At 36.1% G+C, this 24,203-nt stretch overlaps 1 protein-coding gene across 1 annotated transcript in view; it reads left to right on the forward strand.

The window, feature by feature from the left end:
- The window catches only part of PTPRD (protein tyrosine phosphatase receptor type D), a 934,659-nt gene that overhangs the window by 159,479 nt on the left and 750,977 nt on the right, over positions 1–24,203 (forward strand). The window contains exon 3 of the mRNA XM_072596637.1: positions 14,578–14,617. The gene's annotated coding sequence lies outside the window, so the exon portion shown is untranslated. The remainder of the gene's footprint in view (positions 1–14,577; positions 14,618–24,203) is intronic.

The following is a 24,203-nucleotide window of genomic DNA, read 5'->3' on the forward strand; positions in this document are numbered from 1 at the left end:
CATGCAAGCCAGCTTGAATGAACTCTTAAGAGTCAATTGTTAAATTTCCAGTATGACCATTTATACCTCAGAGATTGGCAAGTCTTTCAAATCAGGGTTTTCATTTTTTTGTTGATTGTCTAGATTTAAGAAAGTGGTGGATAATGCAAATTAAACTTAAAACACATTGTAAATGCTTTTGTTAAATAGAGAGCTGGTTATTAAACATTTACTAGCACACCACTGTATGTATGTAAGCATCTCAGCAACTGTGTGTGATAACTGGAGCAAGTTTTGGTACCACTATTTTACAGAAGAGGAAAGTCAGACAAAAGAAAATTTAGGAGAAACTGCTAAGACCATACAGTTTGTGGGTCACAAAACCAGGACTGGATAGAAACTGTCTGCAGATTTTCATTTTAATTGCCCATATTATGACAAATCTCAACATGCATAAGCAGGGACAATTATTGTAATATTCATAAAATGAGAGCTCTTCAAGGGATATAAAAATCCTTCAGATTGATCTTTCCATTTTTTAATATGAAGAAATTTAAGCCAGAGAGAAATAACTTATCTAACATTGCATAGGTACTAAGTGGAAGAGTCATAGAATCACAGAGTCTTTTGGAAGTGACCTGAGCAACCATTTGGTTTAATGTATAGCTCCTACAATATCCCTTCAAGGGGTCATCTAGCCTCTTGTTAGTAAACTTCTAAAGAGGGGGAAATCACTTCCTCCTGAGGAACCCCATTTCATTTTTTGATAACTATGATCTTTAGAAAAAATTTTCTTCTATCCAGACTTATTTTGCTTTGATGATTTGCATCCACTCTTCTGTGTTCTGCCTCTGTGACCAAGCAAAGTCAGGTTAATTCTACCACATGACATTTCTTCAAATACTTGAACACAACTATTATATTCACCACTTCCCCACAAGTATTTTTTTAGTCTAAACAGTCTCTGTTCATAGCATAATAGATCTAATTCATGCTACAAAGGACTTAAGATCCAACCTTATTATCATCAACCTTATCCGACTTTCTCATCTTACAGGTAGCACAGAGAGCCTAAATAACTTGACCAGGGTCATACAGGTAGTAAGTGTGAAAGACAGAATCTTAGGATCATAGGATCATGGATTTGAAACTACAGTGACCTGAGAAGTCACCTAGTTTGACTCCCTTATTTCACAGAAAAGAGACATTCAATGAAGTGATTATGCCAAATTCACACAGATAGGAAGCATCTGAAGTAAGATCTCATTTCATAAATCCTCATATATTGATCTCAGTTCCCTTGATCATCTTGATTCTCATCCTCTGGGGTTATTCTTCAAGCCAGTGACTTCTTTTCTAAAATGAGATGTCTCGAACTAAGCACAGTGATCGTATGTAGTCTTCCTGGTCAGAGAACTGTGGGACTTTCACATCTTAATTCTGGACACTATTATTTTCTTAATCTCCTTTAAGATGCCATTAACGTTATTTATTTTCTGCTCTCAAATCATACTGTTAATTCATATTGAGTTTACAATCGACCAAAATCCCTCAAAAGTTTTTTTTTCCATGAAGAATTGTTGCCTTGTTGTACCTCTCATGTGTAAGAGTTTGTATTCATACTCATTACATTTCATCTTAGTTGCTCCTACCCAGTGCTCTAACCTGTCAAAGTATTTTGAAGTTTGACTTTGTCATCCACAAAGTTATCTGATTCTCTCCTAGCTTTGTGACATCTACAAATTGTACAGGAATACCACCTCTGCTTTTACCCAAATCCATTGATCTTTCCACTGTACCACAGCTGACTATAATAACTCTTTTCATTTGACTTGTAAATAAAAATTCTATTTTCCTGCTATTCCTGTTGCTAATGAGTAATATTTAGGCTCCTTCAGACATTTTTTAAAACTATGCTTCCTAGAGAATTTTGTCCACAACTTACCCAGAATTGGGCTCCATTCTGCAGTTTTTATTCAGGTACAACTAATAGAGTTTTCCCAGAGTGAGGAATGTGTAATCAATCGCATTGTTTGATTTCAATGGCATATTACCGGGTGGTAGAATTGTTATAGCAAAGGCAATTTAGACAATCAGGTACAATTGACTCCAGTCAATTTGCATAGTGCAGTCCCAACAGTAAAAAGTTATGGTGTTCCATGGCAAAGATAGTGCTGTCATAAAATGAGACCACCTGGGCTCACCAACTAAAACCAAGGGAAGGCTTTTTGTTGTCTGCTTTTCTCTTTCCTCCTTTTTATTTTAAAAACTGCTGGATAGGGGTACTTAGGGTTGTTGCCCAACAAAGAAAGGGGAAAACAGATTCTACTAAATATTCTACTAAATCTCTGGCATCTATCAAAAAGGTGTCTAAATCAAAAGTATTTTTTAAGGAAAACTATAAGGTAGATCTACATTCCTAATACTAGTATTGAGGGTGCCTTTGGGTATTGAATAACTCCACGAATTTGATTGTTTTTAAGCAGTAAAAATGTCAGTCTGTGATGAGAGATAGCATGATGTATATTCCAGGCTCAACTTCTTCACTTGTATAATGATGAGAACATCACGAAATATCTAACTACGAGAATTACCCAACATCAAAATGGGTTGACTTGGCACATAGTGGGTTCCCCGTTGATGATGTTTGTCAGGCAAAGGCAGACTGGGCAAGAATGCTATAATGGGAATTTCTTGTTCAGGTAAGAGATGGAAAGAATAATTTCTAAGATATATTCCAACCCTGAGATTTTGCAGGTTTATTATTCTGAGATTCCATGTTTATTTGAAAAAAAGATGTTTCTTTAGCATTTATTATGTACCAGGCACTGAGCTAAGTACTAAGAATACAAATGTAAGAATACCTTCAAGGAGCTTATTTTTTAATATTCTACTAAGAGCAGACAGAACATAAGAAAATGCTGACCAAGGAAGAGAGTTTTGGTCTAGAGAGTCACAGGAAAGATGAGTAGAGTCACAGAGCAATCAGATGTCCTACCTGACCTCTCTCAAGCTAAACCATCAAGCATTCAAACTCTTCTACAGAGAGCACAACTCCAATGGGCTGGCCAAATAGCCCAAATGCCAAACATACATTTACTTAAAAGACTTTTACAGAGAACTTGAACAGTGGGCAGAAGAAGTAGTACAAGTACAGTGTCAAGGTCTCTCTAAATTGTGAGACTTGGGAGATGCAGACACAGGATTGCCCAGCATGCCAATATTGTTGAAGGCTCTTTGCTCTCTGAGCAAAACAGAGTTGCCGTAGCACAAAGAAAATGTGAGTTGCATACAACTAGAGACATATTCACCCGAAATGTTCAGATGACTATTTGTGTTCAACCTGCGGTAGAGCCTTCTGAGTTTGTACTAGACTGATCAGCCACAGCTTTACACACTGAACCTTGACCCCAACATTCTGAGGTCATTGGTCCTCTTTAACTATGAAGAAGCAACAACTTTTCCAGAAACATTGAAAGTATTGATTTTACTACTATTATCAGAACAAGAAATTTTAAAATGGGCCAAGATAGAGGAGATTATGCAGCATCAGGACAAATGGTAGATGCCCAGGGTGGATGGATGGATAGGATATAAAGCATAGTCTTGGGACATCTAGATTTAGTTGATTAGCAATGATTGTACCTAGTCATTTGCCAATCAGTACATCCCAGACCCAGAATGGAGTTCCAAAAGTAAATGGACTAATTCTCCCAGGGAGGAAAATGTGTACTGTGCAGGTGTAGTCTAGAGGATGCGGTATCAGAGCACATGGCAAGATGCCCAGGTTGAATGACTAGATGGTCTAAAACTAAGAAGCAAAATCTGATGATCTCTAAGATCCCTTCTATCTTTAAAAGTCTATAATAATATAATACTCTGCATTTCTTGGGCATGATATTATTTACTTTAAGTGCACTGGCAAATATTTAGTGCTCCATGACCATCAACCACACCCATATCTCCTATCAGGAAGCTGATAAGGATATGTCATTAGTTGGGGCAGGCAGGAGGAGGGACAACATGGCTTACAAGAGAAATCCATCACCACTGCTATAAGAGCAATGCAAAATACATATGCTACTCATAGCAGGTTTAGTAAGATTTGAAAACAAATGTTATAAGCCATAAAATGATGTGATCCCAATGTTAGTGTCCAGATTATTTTTTCATACATTGTGTGGGTGAGATAGAAGTGAAAATACTCTCTATATACAAAGCTTTCATTTTAATGCCATATGCAGTGCCCTGCTTGGTGTAGGTATACAATAAATATTTGCTAAATGAATTGATATGATCATATGACTGAATATACAGTCTCACTGTTTTACCACGACAGCCTTCATCTATAGTCTAATCACTGGGTCTGCTTTTCTAACCCTGGCAAAGTCATTTTTTGTTCTTCAGTCATGTCTTATCCTTCAAGGCCATATTTGGAGGGGGTTTTTTATTTGTTTTGTCTTGTGTTATTGTTGTTTGTTTTTGGCAAAGATGCTGGAGTGGTTTGGCATTTCCTTTTCCTGCTCATTTTAAGATGAAGGACTGAGGCACAAAAGGGTAAATAACTCGCCAAGGGTCATATAGTTAATAAGTGAGTGAGGCCAGATTTGAAGGCAGGACTCTTCCTGAGTCCAGCTCTCTATCTACTGCACCATAGTACATACCATTCAGTGACTATATTTGCCTTCCTGCCATGATGCCTTTCTGCCCCTGAAGACTTTAAAGTAGCAGGCAGCCTCTTTGCAAATCAGCCCTGAATCCCATGTTCTAGATATCAGGACTTTTGACTAGCCTCTATCTTACTGCCTCACCCATAATTATTACTCATTCATCCAAAAAAAAAAAAAAAAAAAGAAATGTAGGAACAGGAAGTAAACCCTGTCAAGTATAAGTAAGATTGATCAGGGAGCCCATAATCAATTACCCAATCAACTTGGAGACACATCCAATCACTGAGAACCAATCATAATAGAAGCCTCTGTCTTCTTGCAAGGTGACTGGGCATGTGCCCATCTCCCTGGAGAGATGCACTTCAGACAAACATCATATGCATTAATCTCAGTAAACTGATAAGACTGATCAGGGAAATCCCCCTTACACAGACAAATAACTATACCGTTCTACCACCAAGTCTTTGCACAAACTGTTCCTCCTGCCTTCTCTCATGACCCTCCAAACTCTCACCTTTCTTAGGTATAACTTCATGCTCTGTTCTGCAAAGGCTCTCCTTTCCATCCTTCAAAGCCCAACTCTTTCATAAAACTTCCCTTCCCACATTCATTATTGTTCTCTATAAAATCTGCTTATCATTCTCTATCTGTTTGTGTTACCTAGGTGTATACAATTACATGTGTTATCATGAAAAGATTACTACTCTTGAGGTCAGAAAACCCAGGTTTAAGCCTCAACTTTGATGCACTCTGAATTAAGCAACTTTACCTCTTTAAACTTCTGTTCCTTCATTTGTAAAATGAAAATCATAGAATCTGCACAAGGTAGTTGTGGGGAGGGAAGGAAGTGAGTAGAAAGTACTTTGTTTGGTACAGTAGAAAGAGCTCTGGTTGTGCAGTCAGAGAACCTGGGCTCAAATTCCAACGTCAGGACCTTGGACACATCACTGTGTCCTCAACTATACAATGAGGTGGTTATACTACATGGCCCACATCTCTAAATCTATTATCCTTAAGGTCCAGTAGCTCTAATTATCTTCTTATTCTTGTCCTAGTCCCAAAGATGTTTGTTCACTTTGTTGCCTATGATAAATAAAAACAACTGGGATGTTAAGGACTTGATCAATATATTCTACATTTATTCTGTAACTGAACCAAAAGCATGCCCATCAAGGTTTGCAATACAGACTTCTTAACATCTATGCTGATGAAGATAATTCACCCTCTTCCTGCAGCAATTGACTCCATTCAGCTTTTATATTCAGACAGCATGAGTCCAAAGCTCTAAATGATACCTAATTTTTCATTTCCCCTACATCAGCATTCATTTATCCACATCCCTTGCAGAGCATCACCTAGGGACAGGGAACTTCTCTCTTCTTTTCCTCTGGGGACCTGATCTACTTCCAGTTCTCACAAAAGTATTCCACTTCAATTACTGTCCAAATTGGTTTATGTTTGAAAGGTTTTCCTTTCATATAATATTGGTTTTATTACTAGGGATGAAAAATAACTATTTCAGGTTAGGCCTACCTTGGGAATTATGTCAGCACCTGGGAGGTAAAGAGCACAATGGAGAACCATTCGGATGGGAAGGTGTTCCAAGCTATTTGTGAGTCTCATTTACCAAAGATCACTTTTAGAATGTGAAGTTGGCAGAGAATGAACATAATTATCAATTTAGTTTGAGGGGGGGTTGTCAGGATGAGGCAGCTGAGGAATCTCTTCTTTCAGCCCTGCACATCTCATGAGCATCCCACAAATACTCATGCAAAACAGGAGGTAGAAATGTCGCTGTCCCTAAAATAAAAACCTGTGATGTGACTACATATTGAAATCATTTTTGAAGGAAAGAAGTCTTCTTGGAAATTACATACCTAAAAGAGCTAAAGTATAAACTTAACAGACTCTGATTTATTATTTCTTTGAAATACGTAAAAATAAAAATGAAGACCCTGAAGTCAGAAGAAGCCAGGAACCTTGCATCTCCCAACTCTACTCAATAAGTTTTTCCACTTGGTGACTTTCTTCTGCTCTTTGAAACTGCGACTGGGGAAAATAGGTAGACAAAGTTATTATTTCCATCAGCATAAATCCAGAATTATGGTGATTGGTTCTCCCAACATGTTATGATCCCAATATGCTCTCTAAGCCCTTCTTGGGGAAACCATAGAGAATCGAGCTAGAATATAGCTTCTATGAAAAATATATAACCTCTGGTCTAAAAGTTTACAGAAAATAAGACCTTGTTCTAGACTTTGGGAAAAAAAATAAAGCACAAAGACTTTTACAGTCTAGTTGGAGAGCTAGGATATCCATGATACTATCTCCTACATAAGATCTTCTGATCATGTGGATCAAGTGCTACCTTCTTCAAGCCCCTTAAAGGGAGAGCATGTCAGTATGTCATTTATCCAGGAAGGGAGTTTTAATTGAATGCATTGATGAATTGCCTACCAGGTATTGCTCTCCAGAAAACCATTAGCCTAGGTCTTATCCTTTTCTCTACCATATAGGGAAGATAGTCCTCTCCTAAGAGACCTTATCCCAACTAACCTTCAAAGGGCACTCCGTCTACAAAAACTTAAAGTTCCTCACCCTACTACTACATTCATGTACTATAACAGTTGTAATTAACCCTTCTGTTACTGATCTAGTCCTAAATTAATCTCAGCAGTAAAATGGAATATTTCTTTAAAAAATAAAATATGACATTTTATGTTGATTTTATACCATAATACATTGTACTTTGTTGTTCCCTATGCATGAATGCCTCAATTAAAACTTAATGATAAGCTAGTTTAATTTCTATATACCCAGTTTTAGAAAAAACTGTATACCAGGGGAAAGTTGCCCTCCTATTTTCCATATAATTATCCTTTTCTTCTATGCCAATTGTTCCACTCCCTATAACTATTATTTGTCACATCACAAGGGATTCTGAGACAGAAATGAGAAGGGAGTTCCCTCCAAACACAGAGGATAGACTATACAAATACAAAAGTGTTTTATAGGGAACAAGGAAGTCACATGGTCGATCTGTATTTCTCTGACTTTTTTTTTCTATTCTGGATCTTCTACATATTGCAGGGAGTTCATTTCCTGTCTCTTACAGCATAGATATTCAGTGGTTAACACTCACCCATATGACACCCCACTCTATCCCTACTCATAGTGAATGGATCCTGGGTTCAGGATGGAGATACAAGAGATAAGTGCTACTTGTACTTCTCATGTTCCCATAGTTCTTCACAGAGAAAATGTTCTGACCTAAAGTGGACAGACCCAGCCTTAAAAACATCTTTTTTTCTAACACTGCGAGCCTGAAGTTTTATGCCTAGTGATTGTGTTACCCCTCAGCACCTTATAAGCCATTAGCAAGCATTCAATAAATACCTATTTGTTGATTGACTGATTAATAGCATGAAGGTAGTTACTATAAGCACAAAGAGAGACTTCATTAATGCACATCTGGAGTAATTGACTACCTAACTCTTATGTGATACTATACCACAGCTCACTCTTTATGAGCTTCACTTTATTAAATATTAATACTGCCTCTCATTGCAATATGGGATGCTTGTTCTTAAGATAGATGGACATATAAAATATTTGAGAGGGAAAAGAAAGATACATTAGATAGGAAGTCAGATGAAATTAGTTGAGCTCTAGCTCGCAGCTTTATTTTTTATGAGGAGTGGTCAGAATATTGATGTCTGGAAAATAGTGAACATAATGTCATTACAGCAAAAATAATTTAGCAAGAGCTTACAAATATTGCCTGATTATCTTATCAATTCAGAGGAATTCTGGGAAACAGTTTTAGAGGATTTAATAAGAGAAAGCCTTGAAAAAAATGATTTGATAAGGGACCTCCAACATCGATTTATGGGAGAGGTTTTACAGAATTAACTTGTTGGAGCTTTTAAAGATTCAGGCTTATGTTTTGTTAAAGAATATAAGGGGAATGAATAGTTATATAGTTAGACATTTGAAGAGCACTCAAAGCAAATACACAAGAAAGATTATTGGTTAAAGTAATCAGCCATGGTAAAGAGGTTAAAACAGTTGAATGGATGTAATATTCACTTCATCACAGGAGATAAAATGATAAGTTACAAACAATCATTTCATAAGATGGAAACTGGTGGTCAGTTGGCTAACTAGTGGTTAGCTTGAAAGCAGTGCCTCAGTGAAAACTTGAGAATATTCAGGGCTAATTTCAAAACTCCCAGGCCTATGTAAAACAGGAAAAAGTTGCCCTCCTACCTCCCATATAATTATCCTTTTCTTCTATGCCAGTCTTTCTCTTTCCCTTGTACCTACTATGTCCCACTCAGGACTATCTTAGCTTTCAACTAAAGTAAGTGTTCATGATTAAATTGAAGATGACCCAAGAGGCATTTGATAAAGGATTCTTGAAGTATTAAAAGACTTTCTAGGTCAAAAGGAATAAAACTACATAACAATAGTATGACAAATGATAGGAAGACATTTGGACATAGGATTTCCTGTCCATCCCTGCTAAACAATAATACATAATATAAGCAGCCAACTATTCTGTCTACTATAAATCTGGGCTCAAAGTTCATAATATACAAAATACAATGTCATTCTACATATCAAAGTCAAATACTAATATTAGATATTAGGACTGTACATATTCCTTAATTGTATAACAGATTTCACCTCCTTTTGCTATCCAGAGAGGTTTAAGTAACTTGCATTGTCCCAAGTCACACAGTTGCTTATTGGTAGAGCCACAATCTATTTGTAGAATCTGTTGGTAGAATTGGTAGAATCCTGGTTTCCTGGCTCCTAGAGTCCATTCCACTATGCCAAATCTATCATGCTGAGTGACATGGCTTCTGAATTAATATATATATATATTTGGTTCAATAAATATTCCATAAGAACTATCTAATATTTTCCTATATTACAACATAGTTATATCATGCTTTCATTTAACTTAAATGGAAAATGGATTTAACCATGTATGCTCAAAGAGAGACTGAAACAGAGACAGAGACATTGCCAGTGTCAGTTGATATCTTCAGCATTCCTAATCAATTGTGTTCTCTTTGACTTCCTTGAATCTTCTTTTGTTTCATGATAAAACAATAAGAAGAAAGAGTTAAGTAGTGGTATGATTACCTTCCAATAAATTCATACTCATATGTGAATGTCTTTCACAATTATTTTCCAAAATCACCATCAGATTTCTTGCCAACTCGATCTTTGTCGTTTTTTTTCTTCCACTTGATCATAAATCTTGGTTACTGCCTTTATCTTGATCGATAGCTTTGTTACATGTTATGAGAAATAAACTTTCCATATAATATTTGCTAAAATCTGCCAGCTCTCTGATAGACTAATTTATTTTAAAAAGACTCCAGGTTCTTTCCAATTCCAACTCTTTAAAAATACTGTACTATATTTTGTGGATAATTTAATAGATTTCTTACACACTGGATGGACTGGAGTGGGGAGAAATGACCAGACAGAAAGTTACTGCAGTAGTGATGGTGATGAGGGCCTGCACTGGGTGGTGGCAGTATCAGAGTACAGAAGTACAGGAGGGCATACTCAAGAGCTGATGAAAAAGGTGAAATCAGCAGGCATTGGCAACAGATTGGATATAGATAGGGGATGACAGACTGTGAGGAGTCAAGGTTGGGAGCCTGAGGGACTGAGAAGGTGATGTGCCCTCAACAGTAATAGGAAAAGGAGAAGATCTAGGGGCAAAGATAATGGGTTCAGTTTTGGACATATTGAGTTTAAGATGCCTATTGTATATCTGCTTCAAGATGTCTGAAAGTCAGTTGGAAATGTGAGACTAGAGGTCAGCAGAGAGATTAAGTCTAGATAGGTTGATTTGAAATTCATCAGCATAATTTTGATATTTAAATTCATGGAAGCTAATGAGATCAGTAAGTAAAATAGTACAGTGTGGTGTGTGTGTGTGTGTGTGTGTGTGTGAGAGAGAGAGAGAGAGAGAGAGAGAGAGAGAGAGAGAGAGAGAGAGAGAGAGAGAGAGAGAGAGAATATATGAGTAGAGGCAGTATGAAAAAGTGGATGAAGTGCCAGACTTGATGTTGGGAAGCCATGGTTTCAAATGTCAGACACAGACAATGGCTGCGTCTCCCTTGTCATTTCATTTATCATCTCTTGCTTTCAATTTTTTATCTGTAAAATGAGGGGATTGCACTTAATATCCTCCAATGTCCCTAGAGCTCTGATTTTCTGACTCTGATAGATCTCATTCTGCCAAAGCAACATGAAAATTAATTACATTTCAATAACCACCAGTGTAAAGCCTCATAGTCTTAACTATGTATAAGTCAAATTTAGCATTCAAGAAAATATCTAGTAGAAAAGGGATATTGTTTATTTTATTTTCCCATCATCTTCTTGTATTTGGGACGTGAGAAATCCTAGATTTTATCACAATAACCAGATACATTGTGACAAAAGTTAAATGAGTTAAACACACACAGTCAATGAAGAATATTCTTTTCTTTGTGTAAAACCAAATGATTTTCCTTTCTACCAAAGTGAATAAGAACTCACAAGAGTAATCCATTTTGTGTTTTCCTTTCCACAAAAACCAATGAATAGGGTAAAATTTTTAGTCTTCCAGTGCTAGATTTTTCTCTTTTTTTTTGTCCTCTTTCTTTTGTGAGTACCTAAGTCAGTGTATACTGTTATCTTTGGGAGGCAGTGTGGTATAGTGGTGAATGCTGGGACTCAAGTCAGGAAGAGTTAAATTCTAAATTTTAGCTCTAATTGTATCTGTGTGACTGTGTATACAAGTCCTTTAACCTCTGAGCTTTTGTTTCCTCATCTGTAAAATGAGGGAGATAATGCATAGAGTATCTAGGACATAGTGAATAACTTCTTGATGAGGGTGGAAGAGGAGAGTGTAAAAGGTGGTTTGAAATTTTACATGACAAAAAGTAAGATCACAGCAATTGATGTCAACTTGATTTCCTGGCAAATAGAAGAAGAAGAAATGGAAGTAGTGTCAGATTTTATATTCTTGGGCTCAACAATTACTGTAGATGGCAACTGCAGCCATGAAATTAAGAGGCACTTGCTCTTTGAAAGGAAAGCTATGGCAAATTTGGACAGCATACTAAAAAACAGAGACACCACTTTGCTAACAAAGATCCAAATAGTCAAAGACATGGTTTTTCCAGTTGCAACTGATTCCTGTGAAAGCTGAACTAAAATGAAAGCTGAAGGGCCACAGAATAGACATTTTTGAATTGTGGTGTTAGGGAAGACTTGAGACTCTCTTGGACAGCAGGGAGATCAAATCAGTCAATATTTAAAGAAATTAATTCAGACTACTCATTGGAAGGACAAATACAGAAGCCAAAGCTTAAATACTTTGAGAAAACAGGAATCATTGGAAGAGATCCTGATGTTGGAAAGGATTGAAGGCAAAAGGAGAAGAGCATGGCAGAGGATGAGATCAACAGATAGTGTCATGGAAGCAACGATCATGAGCTTGGACAGACTTTGGGAGATACTGGAGTACAGAAAGGCCTGGAATGCCACTTTCCATGGAGTCACAAAAGAATCAGACATAACAGAATGACTAAACAACTGAACAACAAAAAAGATACTAGAGCACTTACTACACACCTACTATATAGCACACAGTGCTATAAAATGTAAATTATTATTAATGACGTGAAGGCATAAAAGCACATTAATATCTTCAGACTTTAGATGGGCCTTGTGGAGACTTTGTATCTAGTGTCTGTGTGCTTGAATCTATAAAGCATTTATAGGAGAGGAATATTAAGTCCCTGCTCACTACATTCATATTTGTTCCTTCGAGAATTTAAGGCAAAGGATCTATAGCTAATGTCTATGATGATTCATAGAATGTGGTCCAGGAAAGAGGTTTGGAGATGATTTAGTAGAGGGATTTTAGATCAGATGTAATGATAAAGAGCTTATGTATACATGCACACATAAATATATGTATAAACATATACATATATACGTAAACATATACCTATGATTACATCAAACCAACTCTAGAATTCATATCAGACTTGTTCACTTCTCATCCTTGTTGGCAGTTACTAGATTATATATAAACTGCCAGGACAAGATTAGTTCTTGAAAACCAAATTGCATATAGTGCATATAATGCCTAGCATGGTTTTTAGAGAATAACCATTCAATAAATGCCTAATGATGACAGATTGAAGATGAAAGTGAAGTCCATTTCCACTAGTTAATTGAATGAACTACCATACTTTTGGCTTGTCTACTTATATTACATATTAAAAAAATAAACTTAGAGAGTATGAACAGGAAGGAAGGGAAAAAAAAAAGATTGAAATCAACAATCACTTTGACTACTCTCTCCCCTGAGAAGGCAAGCAATTTGATACATGTTATACATGTATAGTTACGCAAAAGACTGCCACAAAAGTCGTGTTGTGAAAGACTAACTATATTTCCCTCCATCCTGTCCTGTCCCCCATTTATTCTATTTTCTCTTTTGATCTTGTCCCTCCCCAAAAGTATTTACTTCTAATTAACCCCTCCTCTCATTTGCCATACCTTCTGTCATCCCCCCCAAACACCACTTATCCCCTTCTCCTGTACTGTAAGATAGATTTTCACACCAAGTTGAGTGTGCATGTTATTCCCGCCTTAAGCCAAATGTGATAAGCTTAACTTCTTCCCTCTCAGCTCCCCTCTTTTCCCCTCCATTGAGAAAGCTTTTTCTTGCCTCTTTTATGAGAGATAATTTCCCCATTCCATTTCTCTCTTTCTCCTCCCAATATATTCCTCTCTCACCTCTTAATTTTATTTTGTTTAGATATCATTCCTTCCTATTCAGTTCACCCTGTGCCCTCTGTCTATATGTATATAATACCTCCAACTACCCAAATATCGAGAAAAGTCTCAAGAGTTACAAATATGATCTTTCCCTATAAGAATGTAAACACTTCAACTTTACTTAGTTCCTTATGATTTCTCTTTCCTGTTGACCTTTTCATGCTTCTCTTGATTCTTGTGTTTGAAAGTCAAATTTTCTATTCAGCTCTGGTCTTTTCATCAAGAATGCTTGAAAGTCCTCTCTTTCATTGAATGACCATTTTTTCCCCTGAAGTATTATACTCAGTTTTGCTGGGTAGGTGATTCTTGATTTTAATCCTAACTCCTTTCTTCTCTGGAATATCATATTCCAAGTCCTTTGATCCCTTAATGTAGAAGCTGCTAGATCTTGTGTTATCCTGATTGTATTTCCATTGTTTCTTTCTGGCCACTTGCAATATTTTCTCCTTGACCTGGGAACTCTGGATTTGGCTATAATATTCCTAAGAGTTTTCCTTTTGGGATCTCTTTCAGGAGGCCATTGGTGGATTCTTCAAATATTTATTTTACCCTTTGGTTCTAGAATATCAGGGCAGTTTTCCTTGATAATTTCATGAAAGATAATGTCTAGGCTCTTTTTTTGATAATGGCTTTCAGGTAGTCCGATAATTTTTAAATTCCATCTCCTGTATCTATTTTCCAGGTCAGTTTCAACAAACATTTATTAAGGGATTACTGTATGCCAGATACTATATGAGATAGGGTTTATAAAAACAAAAATGAAAAAATCCCAGCCCATGATAAGCTTATACTATAACTAACTGTAATATAGTTTGGAGCCAATTTAAAAAAAAAAAAAGCTTTATTACCCCATAGATTTCCTTAAATTTTGCTTTTTATTGTAGTATAAATAATGTTGGAAACAATTATTTAAAACAGTTGGAATTAAGGGAACTGCAAAAATGTAACTGTTTTCTTTTCTGTAAACATTTTTCTCTGCCACAGTTTGAAGCAGAGCAGTATTTTAAGCAGTATCGTTTTCACACTCTCTTAATCATTATCACATTTTCTTTTTGCTTAGGTGAGAAGTCCGGTGAGCACCATTGGGATCTGAGGAGCAAGTAAGAATTAAAATTATACTGTGCTTTTTTTTCTCTTTTTTAAAGAAAATCCTATTTTAAAAAATAATTTCTTTGTTATTCTGAATTTTATTCATTATAAAAATTGTTACTGATTTGTTATGAAATTTGAGGCATGGAGATAGATTTCATGTGCTGTTGGAGTTTTCAGACTCAGTCAACTTTAAAAATGTTACATGAGGTACATTTATTGCAAAATTATGTGAACTGAAGGCAAAAACATCACATTGAAAATAACAACCATTGGGTCAAGAATATATCTGAATTCCCTAAGAGAGTTTTCCTTAGTAATTGTTGGGCATTAAAGATGACTAAAATAGCCTTCATCTTTCTAAACGTGTTTGTAGATCAAGGTCGTGATTTGTTTTTCTTTATTAAACTCTGCCCTTTGTTGCACTAATCATTATTTTCAGATGAGGAAGAATAGACAAATAAGCCCATAAAAATCCCTACTGTAATTGCAACATCTACAGCTAGCTGTTGCCCACCTGTGTCGGAACCTGTTCTGTTAACTCCCTACCATAGTCACTGATTACAATGTTTCTATACTGGTATAGGAAAGGTTGCTTTCTCACTAAGAGAATTTATGCTGGTATAAGGGGAATGAAAGATGATGGTAGACATAGGAGAATTGACATGAATGAAGGAGGGCAAAGGGAAGAAGGAAGAGAAACTGTCAGTAAAGGAAAGGTGACAAGGGAAAAATAAGCAACGTTAGCTGCTTTTGGAGGTGGGGCTATAAAATGTCACTATAAAAAGAACGGGAGACAAAAAGCATCAAATGCTTTAGCAAGTAGAAAAGTAAGAGACAAATTGGTTGGAGAGAGTGCTTAAAAGAAAGAGGAGAAAGTGGAATGGCAGGCAAGGAGAGAAATGTTATAAACTGGTAGTTGTAGGACTTTAGTCAAGAAAAAGGTTAGTTAAAGCTAAAACTTTAGTAGAGGTAGAAAATTTTTATCACTTTCCCTGGGGAAAAAAATCTAGGATTATATGTCAAGGTAACATTTATGGGATCTTGGCATTTTACTAAATTGAAACTTTGGTTAAATGGAAAAAAAAATGTCTTCGTGATTTTTCCCCTCTGGTTCAGCCCAAACTTCTAGTAGCCATAAACACTTAGTCCAATGCTTGAATTCTTTTAAAAAATGAAAATCACGCTTTGGAGAGGTGGAATAAGTTATTCTAAATGTATTTATGGTTGCAGACAGCATATGTGAACCAATTCAAATTTACCGTCTGAGCTCTTCAAATTACCCTGGCATTCAAAAACACAAAGGCCTGGAATTACCCTGTAGTTATTCTCCAATTGTCATGTGCTGGCAAAGGAAAGGTTAACGGCGTTGTTGATTTCTAAACAGGCAGGGAAAGAATTATAAAAAATCCTTTCCTCAATTTGCCTGTTATTTAAATCCCAAAGTATGTTAGCCATTAAAATAAAAACTATACTGTGGTCTCCCTTTTCATTGACATACATTTTTAAAGGAATTCTTTCTCCAAGGTCATGAGTATTCATATATATATATATATATATATATATATATATATACATATATATATTATTTGTTATGGATTTTATAAGTTAACCAATATTTTCACTTAAGAAAATATTTTCTATTTCTTTATAAACATCATTTTATTTTCAAAAATATGAATGATACCATCATTTAGTGGAAACTATCGTGTCCTTTGTGTATGAAGACACTGCTGACCACTACCAGCAGGGCATGGGTTTTGAGTCATTTTTCTATTAGAGAAGATGTATTTGCATTGATTCAGCCATATGCTCTCCCCCTGGCTTCCTATGTGCATTTTCAAGATAGATGGCTAAAGTTGAAGGTACAGTCTGTGGCCACGAAAAAGAACAAAGTTTACTGGTCTATACACAGACTCATAACCTTGACCTCGTTAGCACCATTCTTTACAAGCTCATCCTTTCTCACCCACAGACAGGACAACCGCAACTTGATGTAGGAATTCGACCCATGATCCTGATGTCTTATTTTCTGAAAGTCAAGAGAAACATTAGCAGACTGTGGAAATTAGACTGATAAAAACAGCAAGAATCAGAACTTACATTTATTTAACACATTATGGTTTGGGGATTTATAGATTTATAGCTGGATTTACAAAGCCTTCTCTACCCAATGCTTTGAATCAAATAGCAGAGGCAGTATGGTATGTCAGATATAGTGTAGTAGAAAGCTTACTACATTGGGAGCCACAGGAAGGGTGTTCCAATTCCAGCTTGACTACTGATTTGCATAGGTCCTTGAGCAAATAATTAAACATCATTAAGCCCCAATTTCCTTAACTGTATGAATGAATAATAATTTTAAAAAGAAAAATTAAGCACTTACTGTATGATAGGGACCTATCTGTTTCAGACTGATTGTGACAGGTAAAAAAAATGGCTCTGAAAGATTCAAAGTAATTATTTTTAAACTGGCAAGAATCAAGTTAATTTCACTGGTTAAAAATTGTTCCAATTAACTTGAGCTGATTCAGAAAGTATAGCGAAATGAAGAGCTCTGCATTTTAGATCAGGAAGTGTCCGTTCACCCAGCAGCTCTGTTATTTACTAATCCTGTGGTAGTGACATAACTTCTCTGGACCTCAGTGTTCTCATGGGTAAAATGACAGATTTGGACTCCTTGATTTCTTAAGATCCTTTCAGGTCCAAATCTAGGATTCTGTTATTTCTATGAAACCAATTTTTACTGCCTCTGGCTGGGTCCTGAATGCTGCTAACCATTTCCCAAGTTGAGTTCTGGAAGAATGTTGCACCGGTTCACCTGGTTTCAACATTTTCTGAATGGTCCTAATTAGTTCTGAACAATTAGAGTCAAATTTGTTCACACTTGTTCAAACATTCTTTTAAAATTAATATTGACTAATTTCTTACAATTGCCAGCCAGTTTTGATTTTTCTAAACTAATTCCCACAACTTCTGACAACTTTGATCTACCACAAGTCATAACTAAAAAGATTGTGTTTGGCCTTATCAAAGGTTACATTAGCTAACAGTTCAAAGTTATTTAGGGAGAAATGCTTGGGAACACTTTAGAAAAATAACATAATGAAATGATGAGGAAAATAGAATAATTCCTTATGTGCAACCTATGAGGATTGTTTATGCTTTTAGAAATTGGCAGCTAGATTCAGTATCCACCTCATTTCCCATATATCTTGAAAAATGAACTACTTTGTTTCCAAGGCAGTAAGCTAAGAAGTAACTTTCCTTTTTTAAACTTAATTTTAAAATGTTTTCCCCAAAACACATTTATTTTTCAAATTGGGGGTCTAAACAAAACTTGTCCTTATTGAATTCTGATATTCTTCATCAATTATATGTGAAGATAGAAAAAGAGACTGAATGAAAATACCAATGAAAAATAAGTAAGAGGCAGGGATTTTGCTTAAAAGAAGTCATGTTAAATATTACTAACTAGCCTTAAATACATCATTGACAAGGATTGTGGCTTAGTCCTGTGGTGTAATCACATTTCCTGGTGTTGTTTCTTTTTGTTATTTGGTCAAGTAGAAATCTTAAGAGATCAGCTTCACTTGTCTCTAAGTATGAGTAGAGGGAACACACCTGAGCCTATTAGATCACTACAAAAAACTCCATCGTGTGTCCCTTAAAATGTCCTTTGAAGTATTTCCTTTCCTAAACTAGAGAATAAGAAGTTATACTACATAGAGAGCTGACTTCAAATTCAGGAAGACAAGCATGACACTAGGCACAGTACTTTGCCATTAATACTCCTGAGAACTGCAGGAACCAGATTAAAAGCAATTGGGACGTGTATAACAAAATAAATAAACATACACTAAAACATAGATAATGTTAATGTGTGATTAGTTTGGTGCCCTAGTTCTGTTTGAATTTTTGACACCTTAGCCATAGGTCACTTGAACATTCAAAGCAGCAGAAAAAGATGCCATTCTGCAATGTGAGAGGAAATGTCTTCATTGGAGAGCTCCCAGTGCTGAAGAAATGGTAGTTGTATTCCCTATACCGAAGTAAAGAGCCAGAGTAGGGAGGAAAGATGGTACCCATACCTGACACTACCTTTAGAGTTGTCCTAGACGTAGTGAATGTTTAACATTCAAGTGCACAGTTTTCTCTGAGCAGATTTTTAAAAAGCAATTTTCCTGGTCTTGCTCTTGCCTGTTTCATTTCCATTCCTTTTAATTAGCCTGCTCTTCCAGGACTCAACCTAAGGTGTTGGTGACAGAAAGCAGCAAAAGCAAAATGGCTTCCACCACAAGCAAAGCTATTGATCTGCTCTCAGAGGGTTATGGTTTATGTTTGCTGGTTCGTTCCCTGAGTGGGACTGGGTGGGATTAAGCTTTGTGTACTAAGGCAGAAGCCCATTGTGTGAGGCATCCTGGTGCCACTATCCCATAAACCACAAGCAGCTGGTAAACGGTCCAAATGGCTAGAGAATACAGGGGATACCCCCAGGGAGGAAGTTGTCTTGTCCACATCCACTAGGATGTGTTACTAACACAACAATCAGGAAGAATCAGCCAGATAATTTTCTAGACAACCATGTTTGTGCTCATGGGGAAAGAGCTAACCATGTGGGTCAATGTGTATGACTAAAGTTACTCTGTTTGCATATCACTGTCTTCTTCTTATCTCTGGCTTTCAATACCATTCTAGGTTTCTGCCATAGTCTTTTCTCCAAGAGGGAGCAAGCTGATGAAATACAAGGGAATACTTGATTATTGTGACTAAAGACAATGAAGATTGCCTATTTATGAATCCAGTCATAACCTGTAATTTGTAATTGATGGCAATACAATTAGTATTAACAATATGGAAGTCTTATGTGCTTAATGCCATTATAACACCAAGAGTTAGAAGGAATTCACATAGGACAGTAGGCATCCCATTCACTCATTCACTGTAAATGCCTTCCTTTTTCCTGCCAAATGAAAAATTTGTCCTTTCTCCCTCCAATTCTCCTTTGCCCATGCTACTATCACAAAGGAATCTTGTCACATATTTTTAAAAATACTTATACAATGTTACTTATTCAGTAAAATCTGATTTAGAAGGTTTGATAGTATCATTTGTTTTATTTGTGTATGTGTGTATGTGTAATATGTACAATACATATGTATATATGTACATACACATTCATCCATACATGTTTGTGCTTGTGTGTATGCATTTCTATGTGGAGAGACAGAGAGTGAGTGAGAAAGAGAGAGAGAGACAGAGAGAGGGGGAGAGAGAGAGAGAGAGAGAGAGAGAGAGAGAGAGAGAGAGAGAGAGAGAGAGAGAGAGAGAGATCAAATTTTTCAGCTCTGGAGAAAGAAGCTTAAATTAATTCTGTAGCCAGAGTTTAATTTCTGTGAATTCTCTTTTGGAAGGGAGGAAAATAAAAACAGATTTAAATTCAAGACAACTTTCATAGTTGTGTTGTACAAAGAAAGAAACTTTCTACTGGAATTGACATTTCCTTATTATTTTATCCTATTTTTCATTTCATTTAATATTATTCTATTTCATTCTGGTTCACCTTCCACAACCATTCATTTTTGCAGTTACTGTCACATGTATATTATTGCCAAGTAAATATTTCTTCTGAATTTAGATTTGGGTGAGGCTGTATCTCTCACTGGCTCATGCCCAGCTTCTGTTAATAAGGCATTTATGTCCCAGAACATCACATTGAGATGCTAAAAAAATTTTAAACATGAAAACACATATTATCTCTCTTGCTCTTGAATTCTTCCCTTGAAATCATACCTTTGGGAAATAAATGGGTTAAAAATTGTCTAACTGATGTCAAAATACATGCATAGAATGGTGGGGTGAAAAGTGAACTGTGGTTTTTGGTATTTTTCTTTGTTTATCTCATGTTTCATGTCTGTAGAAACTATCTGATGGGTTGTCATAATTCAGTAGACAAGAGGCAGCTAGATGGCTCTTGGGCAGCTAGGTGGTGCAATGGATAGAGGACTAGGTCTGAAGATGGGAAGATCTGAGTTCAAATTCAACCTCAGACACTTACTAGCTATATGACCCTGGGAAAGTCACTTCACTTCACCCTGTTTGTCTCAGTTTCCTCATCTATAAAATGAGCTGAAAAAGGAAATAGCAAACCATTCCAATATTTGCCAAGAAAACCCTAAATTGGTCATGAAGAGTTGGACATGACTAAACAACTGCAAATAACAAGTAGACGAGGGATAGCATCTCAGTGCTAGAAGGAATCCCAATGAACATCTAACGTAGCCCCTGCCTTGAGCAGGAAGAATCCTTTATGAATTTCTCAATGAATTAGTACATAGAAAGTGTTCAGCAAACTTTATATAGATGGATATAAAAGTGAACAATTATATGAACAATTTGTTTATCCGGGAATATCTCTCTTAATTATACCTTCCAGAGACATGGTACCTTCCAGACCCCCTGGCTCTGGGGTTAGAGTACTTCAGGTTCTGCTCCCTGAGGACAAACACAACTTGGTTGGACTTTCTTCTGAAAAATATTCTTTCAAAAACTTGAAGATAGTTCTGAATTTTTTCTTATCACTGAATCTTCTTTTCTCCAGGCTAAATATTCCAAGTCCTTCAACCCAGACTAACATGGAATTGATTCCCATCTCCTTCCCACCTGATTAGCCTTCCCTGAACATTACAGTTTATCAATGTATCCCTTTCTAGTCCTGTTGCTTTTCTGGTTTTTCTCTAAAGAAATGTTTATAAAGGATTTTCCATTTAGAGACTAAAGATACTAGAAAAGCCATGGAGTCCAACCCCACTGTATCACAAATGAAGGACCTAAGGCCTAAAGAGATTGTGACCAGATTTTCTTGATTTAAAGTTCAACGCTCCCATTCACTGGAAAATGATGCTTTTGCTTTTTTAGTTTCTTTGTGCTTTGCCTTTGTCAGGCCACTTCAGGAGGATAATATGCATTCCTAAGGCACCACATTTTAGAATATTTTCAAGCTGGAGTGGATCCAGAAGGCCAGTACATTGGGCAAGTAACTCAAGATCATGCAATACTATGATCCATAGAAATAATTGAGAAAATGAAAGATATATTTGAGGCATTATAAAAATTGTTGTATGTTTGAAAGGCAGAAGAGGGATTAGGCTTAATCAATTTGGACCCAAAGGGCATAGCTAGAAACAATGGATAACAGAAAGGGATATTTAGGGTTAATGTAAGGAGAACTGAAAAATTAAAAATTGTCCAAATTAGATTGGACTTTCTTTGGACATGGTTTAGATCCCCATTCAATTACATATTGTATAACCATTAATTTTGGATGCAATAGAGGAGACAATGAATCAGGTGAATTAGCAAGTATATGATCAACTGCAGATTGAATTAGATGATCTCCGTGAAGCCTCAAACACAAAGCCTTCTTAAAAAGAAAAGAAATCCTAAATCCTGATAACTTCAAAAGTCATCTCTCCTCTTATATACAGTGTCATATAAAGGAGTTTCCAAATTAAGGCACATGTTATTGCTGAAAGAAAGAATAAATGTTAGGAACTCCAAATTCTAATTAAGTTTCCCAAATAATTTCTGAATGTGTTGCTACCTTTAGTAAATGGGAATTCTGAAACATTCATAAACACTACCAAATGTGGATAGGTAGAAACTAGTCATATATTCCATCCTTAACTATATTAGAGTTAAAATATCATGAAAATTACATTATTAAATATGCTAATTTTACTCATTAGGAAAGCTAAAATAGGAATTTGTAACCCTTTATAGCAAGAAATCATACAGAAAATAATAAAATTTTTGAATTCCAGTGCTTTTTGTGAATAAATCTGGTCTTTAAAATTGGATTTATAAGGGTAGCATTTATTTATATTTTTATAATTTTATAAACCTGTTTTTTTAACATATAAGTTAAGCTCGTTTTTTAAAAAGAAAGAGATGAGATTCTGAATAAAAATTTTACTTCGGTATTTTTGTTGTCATCCAACTGTCCCCCATATCAAAGTTCTCCCTTATTTGATATAGATTTGTTTGCTATGATGGGCCTTTGATACAATAAAACCTTCGATAAAGAAAACCCTTAAACATTCCCTGACTTTCCTAACAGCTAAAAATCTCATGTCTCACATAAATCACTTCTTCATGGGTTCCATTGTTTTCTTCTTCACTTTAAACTAGGCTGCATCATCTTATGCTAGATATATGTTGAATTGAATTGAATTTCAAGTCATTGACTTAGTTCCTTAACTGAAGGGATGGGAATAACTGAAAGGATGGGGAGGGAAGGTAGAATAATATCAGAAAAAGGCCCTGTACTGTAAGTCAGGAGACCAACATCCATTCTCAACTCCAGCTACTGCATGATTACGTATGACTTGATTCCTTTGAGTTCTCAGTTTTCTTATCAGTAACAAAACCCATGGGAGATCAGAATATGATGTGTTGCTCGGGCAATGTGTCACAAAGGTTTCTGGTCTTTGTGTGTAGCCTTCCATAACCAGCACAGTTGACGTTTATTTGCATGTGACAGGGGACGATGACATAGATCAGTCAAAAATAGTTTATTTTTGACCATGTTGTTTGACTAAAAGTTTAACCATGGCAATATCCCTAAGCTCCTTTTCCTAGGAGTAAGAGAAAGTATTAGAACAGCAATAAATTTTTAATCGTAAGTTTTATGACAGTTGAACTTAGAGATCAAGGGAGAATTAGAGGCTATTATAGTCAAAGTTCAGAGAGAAATGAAACAAAAGACTTCTAAGAAAAATCAAAGAGCAGACATTGGTACTCTTACTTTCTAGTTTAGTCTGACTAAGGGGGAAAACTCCATAACCACTGGCCAAAAGATTTCCTGAAGAAAGCTATAGATCAGTTTGACAGGGCAGAAACTTGCTAATCACATCATTCCCAATAGATGAAGGACACATTAGTAGGAAATACTAATATTTCAGCTGAGAATTATCTATGGATGAGTCAAAGAAGGTGAATAAAGGAGCAGGTTAAAAAAATGTAGCTCTCTTTGCATGAGACAAGCTTTCTAACTACTTCGTGGTTGCGTGACAAAGGTGCAATGTCCTTGAATATAACTGAATCATAGGATTATAAGATTGCTGAAATCTCTACTAGAGCATGGACTTTATTCCCAGAAGGGAGCAACAGAGACCTCAGATGCCAGTAGGGAGAAATAGAGAAGCCAAGTAGAAGTCAAGTATTATATAGAACCTGATGACCGCAGAAAGCAGTTTAAACACATGATGAGGTGATATTGATAGATTTTAAGTGTCAAGGATTCCCTTCATTCTTGTTCCTAGTGTGTGAACTCCCCTCTAGTGATAGTCTTGCCACATGTGATCCTAACATGTATGTGCCCCACAAGTGACTCCTTGGAAGAACTGTTGCCCATGGTTTATGGAGGGAATGTTAGAGTGCTATTTTCTGATGAAAACAAGTTAATTGAATGCCTTTCATGTCATTTAAGTGTGTCTTTTTAGATAAGTAATTAAAATAAAGACTTAGGTAGGGCCTTTTGAACTATGGTTTGGAAAGGCTTCTAACCCACAAAGAACTTACAACCCCATGTAGATT

The sequence above is a fragment of the Notamacropus eugenii genome, chromosome 1 (assembly GCF_028372415.1).
Source record: "Notamacropus eugenii isolate mMacEug1 chromosome 1, mMacEug1.pri_v2, whole genome shotgun sequence".
In the NCBI taxonomy this organism is placed as follows: domain Eukaryota; kingdom Metazoa; phylum Chordata; class Mammalia; order Diprotodontia; family Macropodidae; genus Notamacropus; species Notamacropus eugenii.